Raw genomic sequence first — 17,315 nt, forward strand, 5'->3', positions numbered from 1 at the left:
GTTCTGCGTCATAATCCAAAGGCACCAAATCTTATTACCTCCACCAAGGAGGTTATGTTTTTGCCGGTGTTGGTTTGTCTGTCTGTTTGTCCGTCTGTGTGCAAGATAACTCAAAAAGTTATGGATGGATTTGGATGAAAATTTCAGGAAATGTTGATACTGGCACAAGGAACAAATGTTTAATGGGGGGGGCACTGATCGGCCTTGGCAGAGGTTTGCGCTCGAGTGCTTGTAGTTTGTTAGTTTGTTTGTCGGTTAGTTAGTAACATAACTGAAAAAGTTATGGACGGATTTTCATGAAATTTTCAGGAAATGTTGATAATGGCACAAGGAACAAATGATTAAATTTTGGTGGTGATTGAGGCGGGGGGGGACTGATCTGCCTTGGCAGAGGTCTGCACTCTCTGAGTGCTTTTCTAGTTTGTTAATTATTTATGTTGCAGGTTTTTTCTTCTCATACTTCAGGACTTAACACGGGTATACTCTCATGTGTAATATTGATATTCCAAACTCTCAACAGCATCATATACCAGAACACACTTAAGCCCAGTTCACATGACAACACTCTCGGGTGAAAGCGACCAAATATTTTATCAGATGTGCCTTTCGTATAGGGGATTGAAAATGCAAACAAGTTAAACCACCTCCCAGAGTGGAATTCTTAAAAGCGCTTCAGTCTCACTAATGACCAAAAGAATGAGGTGGCGAGCACAAGCGGCCAAAGTGAGTTTCCTGTGCAGGGTGGGTGGGCTCAGCCTTAGAGATAGGGGGAGGAGCTGGGACCTCTGGGAGGGACTTAGAGTAGAGGCGCTGCTCCTCCACGTCCAGAGGAGTCAGTTGAGGTGGTTCATCCAGTGAGGACGCCTCTCGGACCCCTCCATGGGGAGGAGTTTCAGGCATGTCCATCTGGGAGGAGACCTCAGGGCCAACCCGGGACACACTGGAGGGATTCTGTCTGTGGACTGGGAACGCCTCAGGGTTCACCCAGAAGAGCTGGTGGAAGTAGTTGGGGAGGGGGCTGTCTGGGCTCCTCTGGTGAGGCTGCTGCCCCCGCCACCCAGACCCAGGTGAGGGGAAGAAGACAAAGATGAAGCTCCACTCTTGCATCACCATCTAAAAGGTTGAAAACCAAAACTGCCTTTTCTGGTCGCATAGAGTTTTCATACAGGCGCGCGCCAGAACAGGAAAACAACAACATGTCGGATTATTTCCCTGTGACGGACCTTCAAGTTGCCCTAACTGCACTAATTTACATCCAAGAGTCATTTTAGCAGTTGTCACGAATCTTTATAGAGGGTATTTTAGAGAACAGAGAAGGCCCATTAACTACCTTCAGCAAATTATTGATGCACCAGTATAGCGGAGGTGCAGCCAGCTGTGGATGAGACCCTGGTGTGCATACTACATACATAAACAGGACATTTCACACACTTTTGCATGTCTGTCTGCATCCAGATCCCCCCCCAAAAAAGCACATATAAATGCGGAATTAAAAGTGAGAATGCAACGCCACTTTTGCGTTTTCTGTTCAGTTTGTTACGTAGACTTAGGATTACCAAAACCACGCAGGCATTAATGCTATGTATCCACAGACTGTATCACTCAGACACTCACTGCATAAAGTATGAAGCTCATCGTTTTCTTCCTCCAATGAAAAGTTGTGGCTGAAATAACACTGTGTTTTATAATCGTGCTGCATCAGCTGATAGTTTACATTATAGCTCTGTTAGCTTAGCTCTGTTTGCTTAGCTCTGTTATATTTATTTATTTATTTTATTTTATTTTATTTCGAACATGCAAAGAAACAAAATAAAACAAAATAAAATAAAACAAAATAAAACATTTAAATGGACAGAATCTATTTCCAAGCACATACAAGTCTGAATTTTGCATGGTCAAAAAGGAATAGGAAGAAGTATAAACTTAAACTTCTGTTAGCTTAGCCCTGTTAGCTGAGCTCTGTTAGCTTAGCTCTGTTAGCTTAGCACTGCTTTTAGACAGAAAACAGCCACAGTAAATCTATAAATGTTGTCACTAGCTGCACTGAAGATCTGTTTGGAATCGTCCAAACAAGGTCTGAACCGTCACAGTTTAGTCTGAACTGTGGCTCTACAAACGGCAACTTAGCAAAGATAAAAACATCCCATAATAACGTTATACTTACATAAGCCTCAAACTCATACACCTGTTATGACAACATTTCACAAAACTCTGTAATTGGATGAATCATGAAATCATGTCATTCTAAATCCAAAAGGTCAAAGGTCGACTCCACTCTTCTTTCCACTGTCCATGCGTCTTTCTCACTGGAATCATGTATCAATAGAGTAAGTATTTCAGTTTCACCAAAAAAATACACTTAATATAGTTGATTCAATTTCTATTGAAGTCTTAGTTTCTATTCTATGAGTCTGGACAGACATGGATGTAAACTGCAACTACATTATTTTAAACTCCTGTTTGATCTACAGCCTGACACATCAAGAACACTTTTAGCAGCATGCGCTCTTTCAAAAATGTAAAAGAAAACTAAATCATTACGGTTTTGTCTCGATTTTTCTGTTTTGTTTTTTTTTTTTTGGGGGGGGGGGGGGGGGGGGGGGGGGGGGGTTGCATGATTTCTTTCTCCGCCTTTGAGTTTCACCTCCCCTTACATGTATCATGATTAATGACACTATAAAGAAACAAAACAATAAGAAAAGAATGTAAATAAAAAAGCTAATAATAGACTGGAACATTTGGTAAAGACAGATCAGAGCTATGCGATGTTGTTGTCAGTGTGCGGCAGTGAGGGGCAGATATAATGACCAGCGCCTCTCTACTGACGCCATCGGGGGAGTCTTGTCTTCATTGTCTTCTTTTGTCTCATCTACTGCTGCTGGTGTGTGTCTGTTGTGGGCTATGGCCTTCTTTTACTAACCCACACACAGGCCCTGGACCATCCTCTATCTTCTTCTTCTAATGAGGGAGGTCACGCAGGGTCGACTTTTGTTTACCCCAAGCTGCACCAGGTGGATGTGGGCAGTCGTGCTCATCCTCACACACACATCTACCCTCACAAACCATGCTATCGCTCTGTGGTGCAAAAAAAAAAAAAAAAAAAAAAAAAAGTTACAAACCACAGAAACATTCAAATTCATATGCTGTCATTATGAGAATAATCTCATCCTCGTAACTTAGTCGGCTGATTTTATTGCGTTACATAAACATAAAAGCACAGTTGAGTGTGTCTCATAATGTTTATATTCCGAGATGTCCCGCTGGTCCTTTTCAGCACTAAAGCCGGCCAGGCAACACTTTGGAAATTAAAGGAGGATTTTACCAACAGTAAGGCGAGCATATTTAGAGAATAATTACGGTTAAAATCTCAAGAACAAAACCAGGTTTTGATAACAGAAGAATGCAATACATCAGTGCTGGTTTCATATCCAAATGTTCTACAGATTTGGCTTGGCATGATAGCGTGATCCATTTGTGGGTCTGTATAAATGAGTGTGGTGAACGCGGGCCAGCTCTGTGTCCCTGTTTCCAGCTTGGCCCAGGCGGCAGCAGGAGCAGCTGATGTGAGTGAGGGAAAGCTCATTAATGTGGACACATGGAGCCAGGCTCAGTCCCACCTGCCTCTGATCCTCCCACTAAAACTGGGACACACCTGGGAGTTCACCCACCTGCTGTCAAGGTCATCATCACAAACACACTCAGACACATGGACACACACACACATACACACACTCATGCAGACAGGTTTGTTGTTTGTACACAGCCAAGTGTGCATTCACACACACTTAGCGGCAGCAGCAGCAGTAGCGTATGTACTAAAGAAGATCCCAGCTGTAAGCTCATGAACATGAATATGCCCGGCAGGATACGTACATGTATTGGTAACACTTTATAGTAAGTACTAGGCCTGTAACGGTACACAAAATTTTTGGTTCGGTACGTTTTCGGTTTTGAAAGCCACGGTTCGTTTTTTTTTTGTTTTGTTTTGTTTTGTTTTTTCGGTTCGGTACGGGAAGAAAGAAAACCCCTCAAAACGTCTTTAATGCATTTATGAATTTTTGAACATTTTTCCCCCAGTTTATGGACACAACAGAACAGGGGTGTCACACTCATTTTAGTTCAGGGGCCACATTCACCCCAATATGATCTGCAGTGGGCCAGACCAGTCAATTAATAACATAATAATATATAAATAATGACAACTCCAAACATTTCAATGTGTTTTATAGTGAAAAAAGTAAAATTACATTATGGAAACATTTACATCTATAAACTGTCCTTTTAAAAATGTCAATAACATGAACAACCATGAAAAAACTTAAATTTATTTGGAAAAATAAGTGCAATTTTAACTCTATTTTGCCTCTGCTTATCATTTGTAAATGTGCATTACAACTTACAGATCACAATGGATTTGCGAATTTACAAAATATTTTAGTAACTGGCAGAATATTAGTAAAATTACACTTACTTTTCTTAACACATTTCTAGTTGTTCATATTTTTTGTGAAAAGCTCGTTTGTAAATTTACACTTTTTCATTTAATTTCACTTTTTTACACTAAAACAGAGGAAAAATTTGGAATTGCCATTATTTGTAGGTTTTTATGGTAGTATTTTACTGATCTGACCCACTTGAGACTAAAGTAGGGCTTTGTATGGGCCCTAAAGTAAAAAGATTGGTTTTTAATATCTGGAGTGTAATTTCTGCATTTCACACATTCATCCCAAGGGCCGGACTGGACCCTTTGGCGGGCCGGATTTGGCCCCCAGGCCACATGTTTGACACCTGTGCAATAGAATAAAGAAAAACAGGAATAATATAATTCTGCTGCTATAAATCAAATAGAAAATAAAATAAATAAAATATTACTAAATGTATTTTGAACATTAGTATTGCACTTTTCTCTGAAAGGTAGTTTTGAACAAACAACAAAAATCTAATCACAGTTCTGTCAGTTCACATTCTGCATAAAAATAACTACAAAAAAATTCCACAGGAAGTGCAACATTAACAAGAGGGCAAACTGGTATTCTCTTTTAACAAACTGAAGAGCAACACTGACAAATGAATTAACCTAATTATTTATTTTAGGACAGAGAACAAACTGTTTAGGCCACTTTGTGTACTTAAAGCATATTTCTGACATGAATACTCATTAATATATGGTTTATCAGCACAGTTATAATGGTTTTGCTCATCATTAATAAGCTCATCTACAATGTGCTGAATGATTGTATTTTCATACTTTATAAATTATGGATTCTGCATTTAAACATTTAGTATTCAGACATGTACTAATGGTTAGGGAATATGTTAGTGTGTATTTTATACTAAGTCACACATTTATTTTTCAATAAATGTCCTATAAACAGTTATTAATACAAAAATTCATTTTTTCAGGTAGTTCCAAAGCACTTACTACTCATTAATTAAGTATATGGTGTGAGCTCATCTAAAGTGTGCACAATCCATGCCATATAAAGCATTTACAAATGAGATTTAAAGGTTGGCAATGCCTAAATACTCACAAAAGTCTGAGTTACTCTAACAAAGAAAAGACTCAGCACATGGGATTATCAAACAAACTACATGATTGAATGGTGAATGATTACAAATGATTAGTTAAACACTTATAACTGCGCTGATAAACCATATACTAATGAGTATTCATGTCAGAAGTTTGCTTTATAAGAAATGAATTCAGTATTTGTTAATGCTTAACTAATGATTCATAGTGTGTACTTATTATAAAGTGTTACCCATGTATTTACAAAAAAAAAAAAATCAATATACTTGTCTTTATTTATTTCAGTTTTATTCAACTTTACACTTCTGCTCCACTGCATCTTAACATTTGATGTCACTGCATTTGTCTGAGGGCTTCACCTACTTTTCACTTTAAATTTTTTCCCTCCCTTTGTATTCCAGGGAAACAGTGTATTTCTAAATGTGATAATTGTGTGTTTGTGATAAACTGAAAATAATTGTGTGCTTGTGATAAACTGAAAGCTTAAGTGTTCTTTTGCAGGGTGAGAAAAATCTCCTCCTTAAGCTAAACTAACTCTTTTAAACCTTCTTGGATTAGCTGGAAAATGTATTGTATATTTTCAGAAAGCTGAAAACAGGCCTGTTTTTCTCAGCTCAGAAAAAGTTGCCGTTGTTTGTGTTGTTATCAGTGGATGGTCGCTCTTTAAACAAGTCTGGGCTTATAAAATAATCCCATAGTTACTCTTTCTCTCTGTTACAGTGCAAAAAAATAAAATTACAGTATGAAAATATTTACATGGACAAAAAATGTGAATAACACCAACATCCATGAACGACCGGAAATTTCCGAAGAAAAATAAGTGCAATTTTAACAATATTATACCTCAAGTTGTCATTTATACATGTGAATTACAACTTACAGATGACAGTGGATCTACAAAGGCACAAAACATCAGTAACTGAAAAATGTAGAATTTAATTTTATGATCAAGACAATTTGCCAAAACTCAATGACAACATTAACTGTCAGTGTCTGCAAATTCAACCTGTGGGTTAGGGTTAAGGTCAGGGTTAGGGTTAAGGTTGGGGTTAGGGTTAGGGTTAAGGTTAAGGTTAAGGTTAAGGTTAGGGTTAGGGTTAAGGTTAGGGTTAGGGTTAAGGTTAGGGTTAGGGTTAAGGGTAGGGTTATGGTTAGGGTTAGGGGTACATTACAACTTTTGATTTTGCCAGTAGAAATCACATAAAGCTTAAATCCAGAACCCTTTCTTGTGGTCCTGTGGTAGTATTTTCACAGTTCCAGTACTTTTACTTAAAGGATCTGAATCCTTCTTCCACCCCTGATTTTGTCCACAGACTGTGTAAATACTCCCTTCTGGAACTTCTTTGTGCCACATATATTCTCCACTCTTTCTTGTTGCCCACTTTGGCTGGTCCTCATCCACCACACTGCTGCCTAATTACAATATTCATGTGCTAATTAAGAGGTGAAGCAGGTTCTCTGGTGTTGAGGAGACCGGGGGTACATGGAGGTTAGGCTGGTATCATTTACCTCTGGCACCGCACCGCTGAATACCAATTATTCTGCCTCACTCACGGCCCACAGACACTCACCTCCATTAACCTCACACACACTGCAGCCCACAGGCTAACAAGCTAACCCTAACAGGCTAACAAGCTAACCCTAACAGGCTAACAAGCTGATCCTAACCCTGCAGCCCACACACTAACAAGCTAACCCTAACAAGCTAACCCTAACCCTGCAGCCCACAGACTAACAAGCTAACCCTAACAAGCTAACAAGCTAATCCTAACCCTGCAGCCCACAGACTAACAAGATAACCCTAACAGGCTACAAGCTAACCCTAAAAGGCTAACAAGCTAATCCTAACCCTGCAGCCCACAGACTAACAAGCTAACCCTAACCCACAGACCCTCACCTACCTTCACCTCACACACACTGCAGCCCACAGGCTAACAAGCTAACCCTAACAGGCTACAAGCTAACCCTAAAAGGCTAACAAGCTAATCCTAACCCTGCAGCCCACAGACTAACAAGCTAACCCTAACCCACAGACCCTCACCTACCTTCACCTCACACACGCTGCAGCCCACAGGCTAACAAGCTAACCCTAACAAGCTAACCCTAACCCTGCAGCCCACAGACTAACAAGCTAACCCTAACAAGCTAACAAGCTAACCCTAACCCTGCAGCCCCAGACTAACAAGCTAACCCTGTAGCAAACGGACCAACAAGCTAACCCTAAACCTGCAGCCCACAGTCTAACAAGCTAACCCTAACCCACAGACCCTCACCTACCTTTAACTCACATGCGCTGCAGCCCACAGGCTAACAATCTAACCCTAACAGGCTAACAAGCTAACCCTAACAGGCTAACAAGCTAACCCTAACAGGCTAACAAGTTAATCCTACCCTAACAGGCTAACCCTAACAGTCTAACAAGCTAACTCTAACCCTAACAGGCTAACAAGTTAATCTTAACCCTAACAGGCTAACAAGCTAATCCTAACCCTAACAGGCTAACTCTAACAGTCTAACAAGCTAACTCTAACCCTAACAGGCTAACAAGCTAACCCTAACAGGCTAACAAGTTAATCTTAACCCTAACAGGCTAACAACTAATCCTAACCCTAACAGGCTAACCCTAACAGTCTAACAAGCTAACTCTAATCCTAACAGGCTAACAAACTAACCCTAACAAGCTAACAAGCTAACCCTAACCCTGCAGCCACAGACTAACAAGCTAACCCTAACCCTGTAGCAAACAGACCAACAAGCTAACCCTAAACCTGCAGGCCCACAGGCTAACAAGCTAACCCTAACAGTCTAACAAGCTAACCCTAACCCTAACAGACTAACAAGCTAACCCTAACAAACTAACAAACTGAGCCACACCGTCCACTGTACATGTGGGTTTGACTCCCAGACATCATGAAATTACAGCCTCTTTGAATTTCACTTGGGCTTCACGTATTATGGAGATTGAGGCCTTATCAGAGATGCTCACAAGTCAGTTTTTGCGCGTCCCAATGAAGTCTCAAGTCTTTTATGATTGTAATGAGCGTTCCATCGTCTGCTCCATACCACCTGCTCTGCTTTGAACACTGGATTGTTATATCTAAGGAATGCAAAGCGTGTCCTGTGTTATCATCGCTCCTTTATCTCAGTATACCGCAGTGGCAACCAATGCTAAACAAGACTGGGAGGCATAAAGGAATATGAACACAGCATTTATGAATTTCATGAATTTTTGTGCAGTCATTTTTAAAGTTTCAGATGAACTGATAGTGCTTGTCATAAGTGTTTGACATGTTTGACTGAAGTCTTTCTGCATTTAAGTGTTTTTTTTTTTCCTTTTTTACTAAAAAGAGACAGGAGTATGACACATTCACTTACCTTACAGGATACTTCTTAACTATGACCTACTTAAATGAAGCCCTACGTCTTCGTGTAGCTGAAAAACCAAAGTAAAACAAAGGTTGACAAGACTAAACTGAAAAAGGATGGGCTGAGCAAGATTAAATGTTGTCTATTACTTGTCTATATTTGCTTTGTGTTCCTGAAAGCATCACTATTTCACTCAAGGCCACACGGCTTCACAGTGACAATTATCCAATCGTGCGAGGACGAGAATACTGAAATAAATCCAACTGGCTGCAAAGCAGAGAAAATAGTGAGCCAGGGTGATTCGATTCATATGTATATTGATGCACAAATTAACTCAGTACAATTAAAAACAACTTCTATGAATGTTGGCATGAACATATGGACACGAACTCCTCTTCTCTGTGTGATTTTAAGTGGGGCGGCCCCCTGCACCCCCTATGGGCCAGCCACCTCCGGTGTACAGTTTCCATATTGATTAGTCTTTTGGCATATGATCACTTTAAACAGGATTTTACAATACAAACTAAAAAACACACAGGATTTCCTTTACAGGTAATAACTATGACTGTATTACATGAACATACAGCTACAGTTTAGATCCAGCACCGAGATCCTATTTAGAGAAGAAAATACTGGTCAGCTGCTGAAATGTGTGGTGGTGACAGATATTTGGGCTTATTGTGCAGGCTCATCGTGCCAATAAGAACAAATATAGAAAATATTACACCTCAGACAAGTTGTAATAATTATAACATCCTCCCAATTAGTGCAAAACATCACACTGTATAAAACAACACTGTTGCTGCCAAATGAAGGAGCAGATTAAAGTCCACAAACTGCTGTTAAAACATAAACACTTTGGTTCCAAAAGAGATGTACCATTTGTGAAAGTTGGCAGCTGATGCTAAGCTCAGCATACTTGTTAACTGTCCATTTGCATTAATGATCATTTTCAGGTTATCAAATAACTGAAGTATGTTCTCAGGTACTTGATAAAGTTCAATATGGTCGATCCAGCATCCTTAACTTTGACACTGAATTTAGTCATTCTTTCTTTTGTTTTGCCCTGTGATGATGGTATTATAGCCAAATGTTGTCAAATAGCAGTGATGCTGTCAGTGTGTGTAGATGTGGTTTAGCTTCATATTAAAGTCATCTGTGTGTACATGATAATAAGTGAAGGAGGTGCATTAAAATAATCAGGCATTTCCTTAATGCAGTGTTTTTCAACCTTGGGGTCGGGACCCCATGTGGGGTCGCCTCGAATTCAAATGTGGTTGCCTCAAATTTCTAGTAATTGATAAAAAAAAAAAAAAAAAAGTACTAATAAAAAATATATGGTGAGTTGAGAGAGACAATCATAACACATAAAAGACATGACAAACTGTGAGTGTGAAACTGAAGCACTGTGGTTCTGTTTATCTGTCAGATGTTCATTGTGGTCAGTTTCAGATGCTGCAGCTCTTTCATAATTCATAGTTTGAGTTATTGTTTGTTCAGTATTAATTGTCAGCCTTGTAAATCCAAGCTGGACTGACTGTACATATCCTGACCAAGGAAAATCAAATTGTCACTTTGTGCAGTAATCTACACCTGGCTTTTCTGCCTCCATCCATAATAATATAGATTATATAGACTAAATGTCCTCTAAAATTAATGGTTATTTGCAACATAGTATAGCAAACTATTACATGATCAAAGATAAATAAATTTTAGGAAAAAAAAAAAAAAAAAGTCTCCATTTTGAATGTCTGGGGTCACCAGAAATTTGTGACGTTAAAATGGGGTCACGAGCCACAAAAGGTTGGAAACCACTGCCTTAATGTTTAATGAACATAAAACCAACATTGTTTACACGTCAAATGTTTTATGTCCAAGTTAAGGCTGAGGTCCACTTTAGGTGTGACTGGACTGCAAGGTGAAAATTCTAATACCCATCTCTGGGCCTTATTGAGTTTCTGTAAATGCGCTGCTCTAAAAAAAAAAAAAAAAAAAAAAAAAAACACTCCCCTGTCTGTTTATTATGGGAAAGAACCTTTCTAATAAAGTTCCTCTGGAGCAGCAGGTAGCCGAGTGAGTGATAAAGCAAGACTCTGAAGTTGTCAGTGTGGCCCAGCTGGCGTGGATGTTCTCCCTTTGTGCCCTCTCTCCTTGGCAGCGGCTGCACTGGCAGGCCAAGCTGTTGTCTTTCATTACCCCAGGCTGTCTCCATCTCCCAGGAGCTCTGCATTGGAGCGATCCGACGTGGCTCGTTGTGGTGTGGCTGGGATCCAGGCTGTCCACCAGGCTGAAGCCAGCTCTGTGTTGGATGGTCTCGCCATCGATTAGGACATTGCCTGGACTGTCTCAAGGACATGAGTGCCCGCAGACTGGCTCTTTTAGGATCTGCAGAGCCAGACTGGGGATTGGGGCTGAAAGCCGGCACCCTGAATGGGTTCTGTTTTTTCCAGAGACACTGAGTTATGTTAACTGACTGCCTAACTCCTGAGCTTCAAGAGCCAGACAGTAAAGCCATCAGAGAAGTGTGAGCTGGTTGCTGAATGAGAAGTACTGATGCATGTAGGTGGAAGTTAACGGCTTTTAGCCAGTATTCAGTCAAAAGAGCTAAGAAATGTTTAAAAATACACTCGATTTTAATCTTATTATTTTGGACCAGCTTCTGTTTGTCTTTAGAACAGCCTGAATTGTTCAAGGTCTCAGTTTAATGAAGTGTTTTAATCCTTTCACACTTATCTGGGTATGTTGTGACTGTGTTTTACTATAACATGGTCATCTTCTTTTGGCCAGTGATGAAAGGAAAAAACTTTCTCAGCAGATCAAAACATTTCAAATTGTCCTGTAAGTACAATTGTTTTGGTTTAGCAAAAGAATGTCTATCATACTTACAGCTCCAGAAAAATTCAGAGACCACTGCACTTTCCTGTGAAATCATCATGTGTACATGTATGACAGTCCATTGTATTCCATTCCATTCCATTCCAATCCTGTGTCTGTTGAATTCCAAACCAAACACACCTTCTACTGAATAAACAGCTGATCCATGTCTTCTTTCAGAAGCAGAAGTATAAACACTGCTACTGTGTCCATCACTATCTTCTTCCAATCAGCTAAAACGGTTCTATTACTACCACAAAAGTAACTGTAATCCAGGGGTGTCAAACTCAGATCCTCGAGGGCTGGCATCCTGCATGTTTTAGATGTTTCCCTCTTCCATCACACCTGGAAGCCATTACATCATTATCAGACTTCTGCAGAGCATGATGATGAGCTGATCATTAATTGAACCAGGTGTGGCTGGAAGAGGGAAATATCTAAAACATGCAGGATACCGGCCCTCGAGGACCGGAGTTTGACATCCCTGCTGTAATCCAAAGGTAACTATGGAAAACTACTGGACTTGTGCTCTGCCAGTGTTCCCAAACTGTGAGTTGGACTGGTTCTTCTATCAGGACAATGCTCCTGGCCTCAGGTAGGTCCATAAAGGTGTGGATGACAGACCACCAGATGAAGACCCTGTCAGGTCCAGTCCAATCTCCAGACCAGGAACCCACTGTGAAAACTTCTGGAGGAACATGGATAGTCCAAGCCATGGGGCATGTCTGAGCTTCTGGAACTTCTCTGTCAGGAGCTGCATAAAGTCATCCAACAACAGTGGAGGACAGAGAAGACACGTGGAAGCTGTCCTTGAATATCAGGGTTATTCCACCAAATATGGATGTGTGACCTTTGACCCAGGTCCAACAGCAGTTTGTGTTGTTTACACATGAATATGAACTGGTTTTATTTACATTATTTAAGTCTGAAAACATCGCATCTGTTTGGGATTTGGACCATGTGTCGTGTTCTACAAATACATGTTCTAAACGAGAAAAGCGCTCAGAAAGCGCAGATCTCCGCCAAGGCAGATCAGTGCCCCCCCGATCACCACCAAAATTTAATCATTTGTTCCTTGTGCCAGTATCAACATTTCCTGAAATTTTCATCCAAATCTGTCCATAACTTTTTGAGTTATCTTGCACACAGACAGACAGACAGACAGACAGACAGACAGACAGACAGACAAACCAATGCTGGCAAAAACATAACCTCCTTGGCAGAGGTAAATAACTATATTTATATTAATAAAATAAAACACAAATGTTCATTTGCCTCAAAAACTGACCTTTAAATGGAGAAATCAGAGAAAAGGGATAATTTGGCAGTGGTCTGTGATTTTTTTTCAGAGTTGTATATTTCTTTTATCCCATCCTGTTCATATATCACTCTGTTGGATGATTAAGTGAACTACTTTCCAAATGTTCATGTTTTTATGACGTCTGCCTTATTCATATGTGACTCACAGCCTTTATTTATCCAGTATCTGACTCTGAGCTGTTGGCGTAAATGTGGAGGCGATTATAATGAGTATGTTTTGACTTCATATTGCAGATTTACCTGAGTGTCTGGGTAACAGAAGTCAGTGTAAAGCTTTGCGAGAACAGTGTGGTGCTCCATAATAAGTCACCACTGGCATGTGTTTTCTTCAACCTAGTGTTTGTAAGCTGTTTGTGTGTCCCCGTGAGGGATGAAAAGCAGGATAGATGATGAAGATGGAGACATTTATGCTTATTTTTAGAACAACTTTGGAGAAGGTTTGAAAATAGAATATAATTTTGCAGACTGTATTTACTTTCAGACCATATGCAGTATCTGGAGGAACTTCTTGTGCTGATAGGTATCTTTTGTGTAACATCTACCCCAGTGGTTTCCAACCTTTTTTGGCTCTTGACCCCATTTTAACATCACAAATTTCTGCCAACCCCAGACATTCAAAACGGAGACATTTTTTTTCTAAAATTAATTTGTTTTTTATCGTATAATAGTTTGCTATACTATGTTGCAAATAAACGTTAATTTTAGATGACATTTAGTCTGTATAATGTGTACTATTCTGGACGGAGACAGAAAAGCCAGGTGTAGATTACTGCACAAATTGAGAATTTTATTTTCCTTGGTCAGGATATGTACGGTCAGTCCAGCTTGGATTTACAAGGCTGACAATTAATACTGAACAAACAACAACTCAAATTATGAATTATGAAAGAGCTGCAGCATCTGAAACTGACCACAATGAACATATGAAAGATAAATGGTACCACAGTGTTTCAGTTTCAGACTCACAGTTTGTCATGTCTTTTATGGATTGTGATTGTCTCTCTCAACTCACCATAGATTTTTTATTAGTAGGTTTTTGTTTGTTTTTTTTTTTTTTTTATCAATTACTAGAAATTTCAGGCAACCCCATTTGAATTCCAGGCGACTCCACGTGGGGTCCTGACCCCAAGGTTGAATAACACTGATCTACCCTTTTCATCTCTTTCACCTAGGGTTAGGGTCATGCTGGTCAGGCCAAGAAAATGCATGTATTTCAAAGGAAGCAACTCCTGTTTTCAACATCTTCCAAATATGGTGCGAATGTAACCCTAAAAATAACTCTTGAATGTGTTTCATGTTGGGTGCTTGAAGGTGAATGCTGCTTCCGTTGGCTTCTTTTACCAGGTGGATGTATACGTGAACTAAAGTGAAATCTAATAACATGTGATTCAAATAAAATCCAGTCCATTTAACAGAACTAATCTCAGTTGAACTAAAGCGAAACTGCAGCGTAGGTCACTGACACCGGGGGTTGCTGAGCCCGAGAGCCAGCGTAGTCAAAGGAAAGAAAGGAGCTGGTTTCTGCAGCTTTGGCCGCGAGAGCTAGACCCTTTGAGACAGATTGTAAGTGACAAGCTAATGACTGTGGCCAGTAGGAGCCTGGCAGGCCAGAACCAAATCCACAAAGACACAAGTAAAGTGCAAGGCTCTCTTGCCTGGTCTCTCCTGCTTTACCCCGAGTGATTTTTCAGAACGCAGCAAGTAAAAATGCACAGTCAGCTTCTGAGTTTTGCCAAAAAAAATAAGTTGTTTAAGTTGTTTGACGTGGCTTTGCCTGTTACGACTATTATTTCTTCTATTCTGTTGTTGTTACTAAACCCTCACTGGAGTGTACATCCATTTGCTTACAAACCGTGAGCAGCTGTGAGGCAGGTTTTTCTCCTGTCCTGTCTGCTGCTTGGTGTGACTTGTTCAGTTGCTAACATTGATAGCCTGGAGCTATAGTCCCTGTTCTTTCAGCAGTCTCTTGGACGGTAAACTACCTAATTTAGTCCCTGTGAAAAAAGGATTGAGTTTTATTGTTGGCCTGGCTTTTTGTACAGGTGTTTGTGTGGCCTCTGATGGCTTTTCAGCTTCTGCAGATTAAGTCTGTGAGGCTCAAGGCCTGTGGCGGGACTGGGCTGTTGCTTTTGGTAGTGAGACAAGAAGCTGTATTTCCTGCCACGGCTGGACTCTAATCTAACAGAGAGATTTTGTGTTCAGCACTTCTATAGGACTCATTAGAGAGTGCTTTAGTGGCTTGTTCTACTGTATTGGACAGAGGTGTGTGTGTGTGTGTGTGTATATGTGTGTGTGTGTGTGTGTCCCACCTGCTCTCTCTCATTGAGGTGTTAGCGGATGTGTGCGCACTAGAAGGGTCATAAAACCAACTATCATCAGATGAGTGATAGAACCCTGCGGAATAGGATGCATCAGCCACATCCCCTACTGTGTGAGAGCTCCACCTGCTGGAGCAGCTCCTGTCATTTGTGCTCACCTGACCAAATAAAGAGGTGTCCGTCAAACATTGAGTCTATTAGCTTCCTACAGCCATCTGGTGCCGTTTACAGATTGATGTATGTGACCGGATCGAAATTAGTCTGCAGAGAAACACATTCGTTGGAGGCTCTATTTACTGAAGCGCTCTATGAAGGAAGATGGTATTGATATTTCATTATGAATCTAATAAAGGGCAGCCAATATTGAGTTTTCATTAATGGGGTTGGTTTGGTGCCGATTAACTTGTCTCTGCACTTTGTAATGACTGGAAGAGATGCTAAATGACTCCAGCTGGGTGTTTTAACTGGCCTCATTGTTCTGACTGCCCCAACAATCAGCTGCATCCTTGACAGCTGAAAAAGTCATGTAGGAGAGGAAAAGAAGACACAGTGATTCACAGAGACAAGCTTAAAAAGAGAGGGAGAGAGAGAGCAGACAGGCGCTGCGCAACCAAGATATGATGAGAAAGATAGCGAGAGATCAAAAGAGGTGCAGTGTGTGAGTTACAAAGAAACACACAATAAACCAGAGCAGAAGAAAAAAGAGAGAAAAGCCACAATTCAAAGAAATCAAAAGGTGGAGACGCAGCCGCAGCAGGAAGTGATAATTCTCTCTCTGAGCCTGGGTTTGTTCTCGTTCCCTCCGGCAGTCCCTGACATCATCGGCAGCACTGGCCGCCAAGTCGTTAGAAACTGTAACCGCAGGGTGAATATGGCAACACCAGCCTCCAAACAAATGAACTATACAGCATCAATAGCAAGTTCTATAGATGTTGAACAAAGCAGCAGGCCTTGTTTTCAGAACACTGGCCATCCTTGACATCCATTCTATTTTTCTCTCACCCCACACATTGATGTAATGAGCCAAGTGGACTAATATTAAGAAAAAGACACCACGAAGCATAGAGGTTTATATTGTAAGCATTTCAGTTCTGTACATTTATCGTCTCTCTGAGTGTTGCATTGACTTATATTCATTTTGTGGAGTCTCACCTTCAACCTAAATGTGAACTTAATACAAGTTTATAGGGACATTTCTCTGCTTTTTAATGGAGCTACATCTCTATAATGTGACTGTGTAAACTGATTTATATCCCTGTAACATAAGTTAACAGTTACACAGAGTCAGCTTCACAGTGGAGTAAAGGGGACACAGTGAGTTTTCAGCACCATGGACAGTGTCCCAGAGACACTGAGTTTTCAGCACCAGAGACACAGTGAGTTTTCAGCACCATGGACAGTGTCCCAGGGCTGCAGTGAGTTTGACTTGTTCGTCTTTGGTTGTGGGTAAACCAGGGTTTTACTGGGGGAAAAAAAGAATAAAAACAATAGTTAAAAATAATAATATATATATCATTATATACAGTTCACCGGAAATGCAACCAACTAGAATAAAATAGGAAGGCGAGTAAAACCAGCTCTTGCCCCAGTGTTAATAGTTGTCTTTGTGTATGAATCAATAGGCAATATGGGACCCTTGATAAACAATCATAGGTGTTTGAGTTTCTGTAAATCAAGGCTTTCTTCAAAATAATCAAAAACTAATACTGACACCAAAACTACAGAAATAATGATAAAATAAAATTCCATATGCACTAGCTATAAGTAACAGAAATTAAAAACCAAACTGTAGGATTAAATAAATGCATGATGTCATGTATTATCTTTATTCATGAATCATTCATCATTAACACCTGTTTGGATGATTGGATGATGCCTTTATTCACACTGCGAAAGCTTGAAATAAA

General features: G+C 40.2%; 1 protein-coding gene across 2 annotated transcripts in view; it reads left to right on the plus strand.

Moving 5' to 3' along the window:
• Positions 1-17,315, plus strand: part of LOC115420004 (cadherin-4-like) — a 346,596-nt gene that overhangs the window by 269,113 nt on the left and 60,168 nt on the right. The gene's annotated exons all lie outside the window — the stretch shown is intronic.

The sequence above is a fragment of the Sphaeramia orbicularis genome, chromosome 5, assembly GCF_902148855.1.
Source record: "Sphaeramia orbicularis chromosome 5, fSphaOr1.1, whole genome shotgun sequence".
Taxonomy (NCBI): Eukaryota; Metazoa; Chordata; class Actinopteri; order Kurtiformes; family Apogonidae; genus Sphaeramia; species Sphaeramia orbicularis.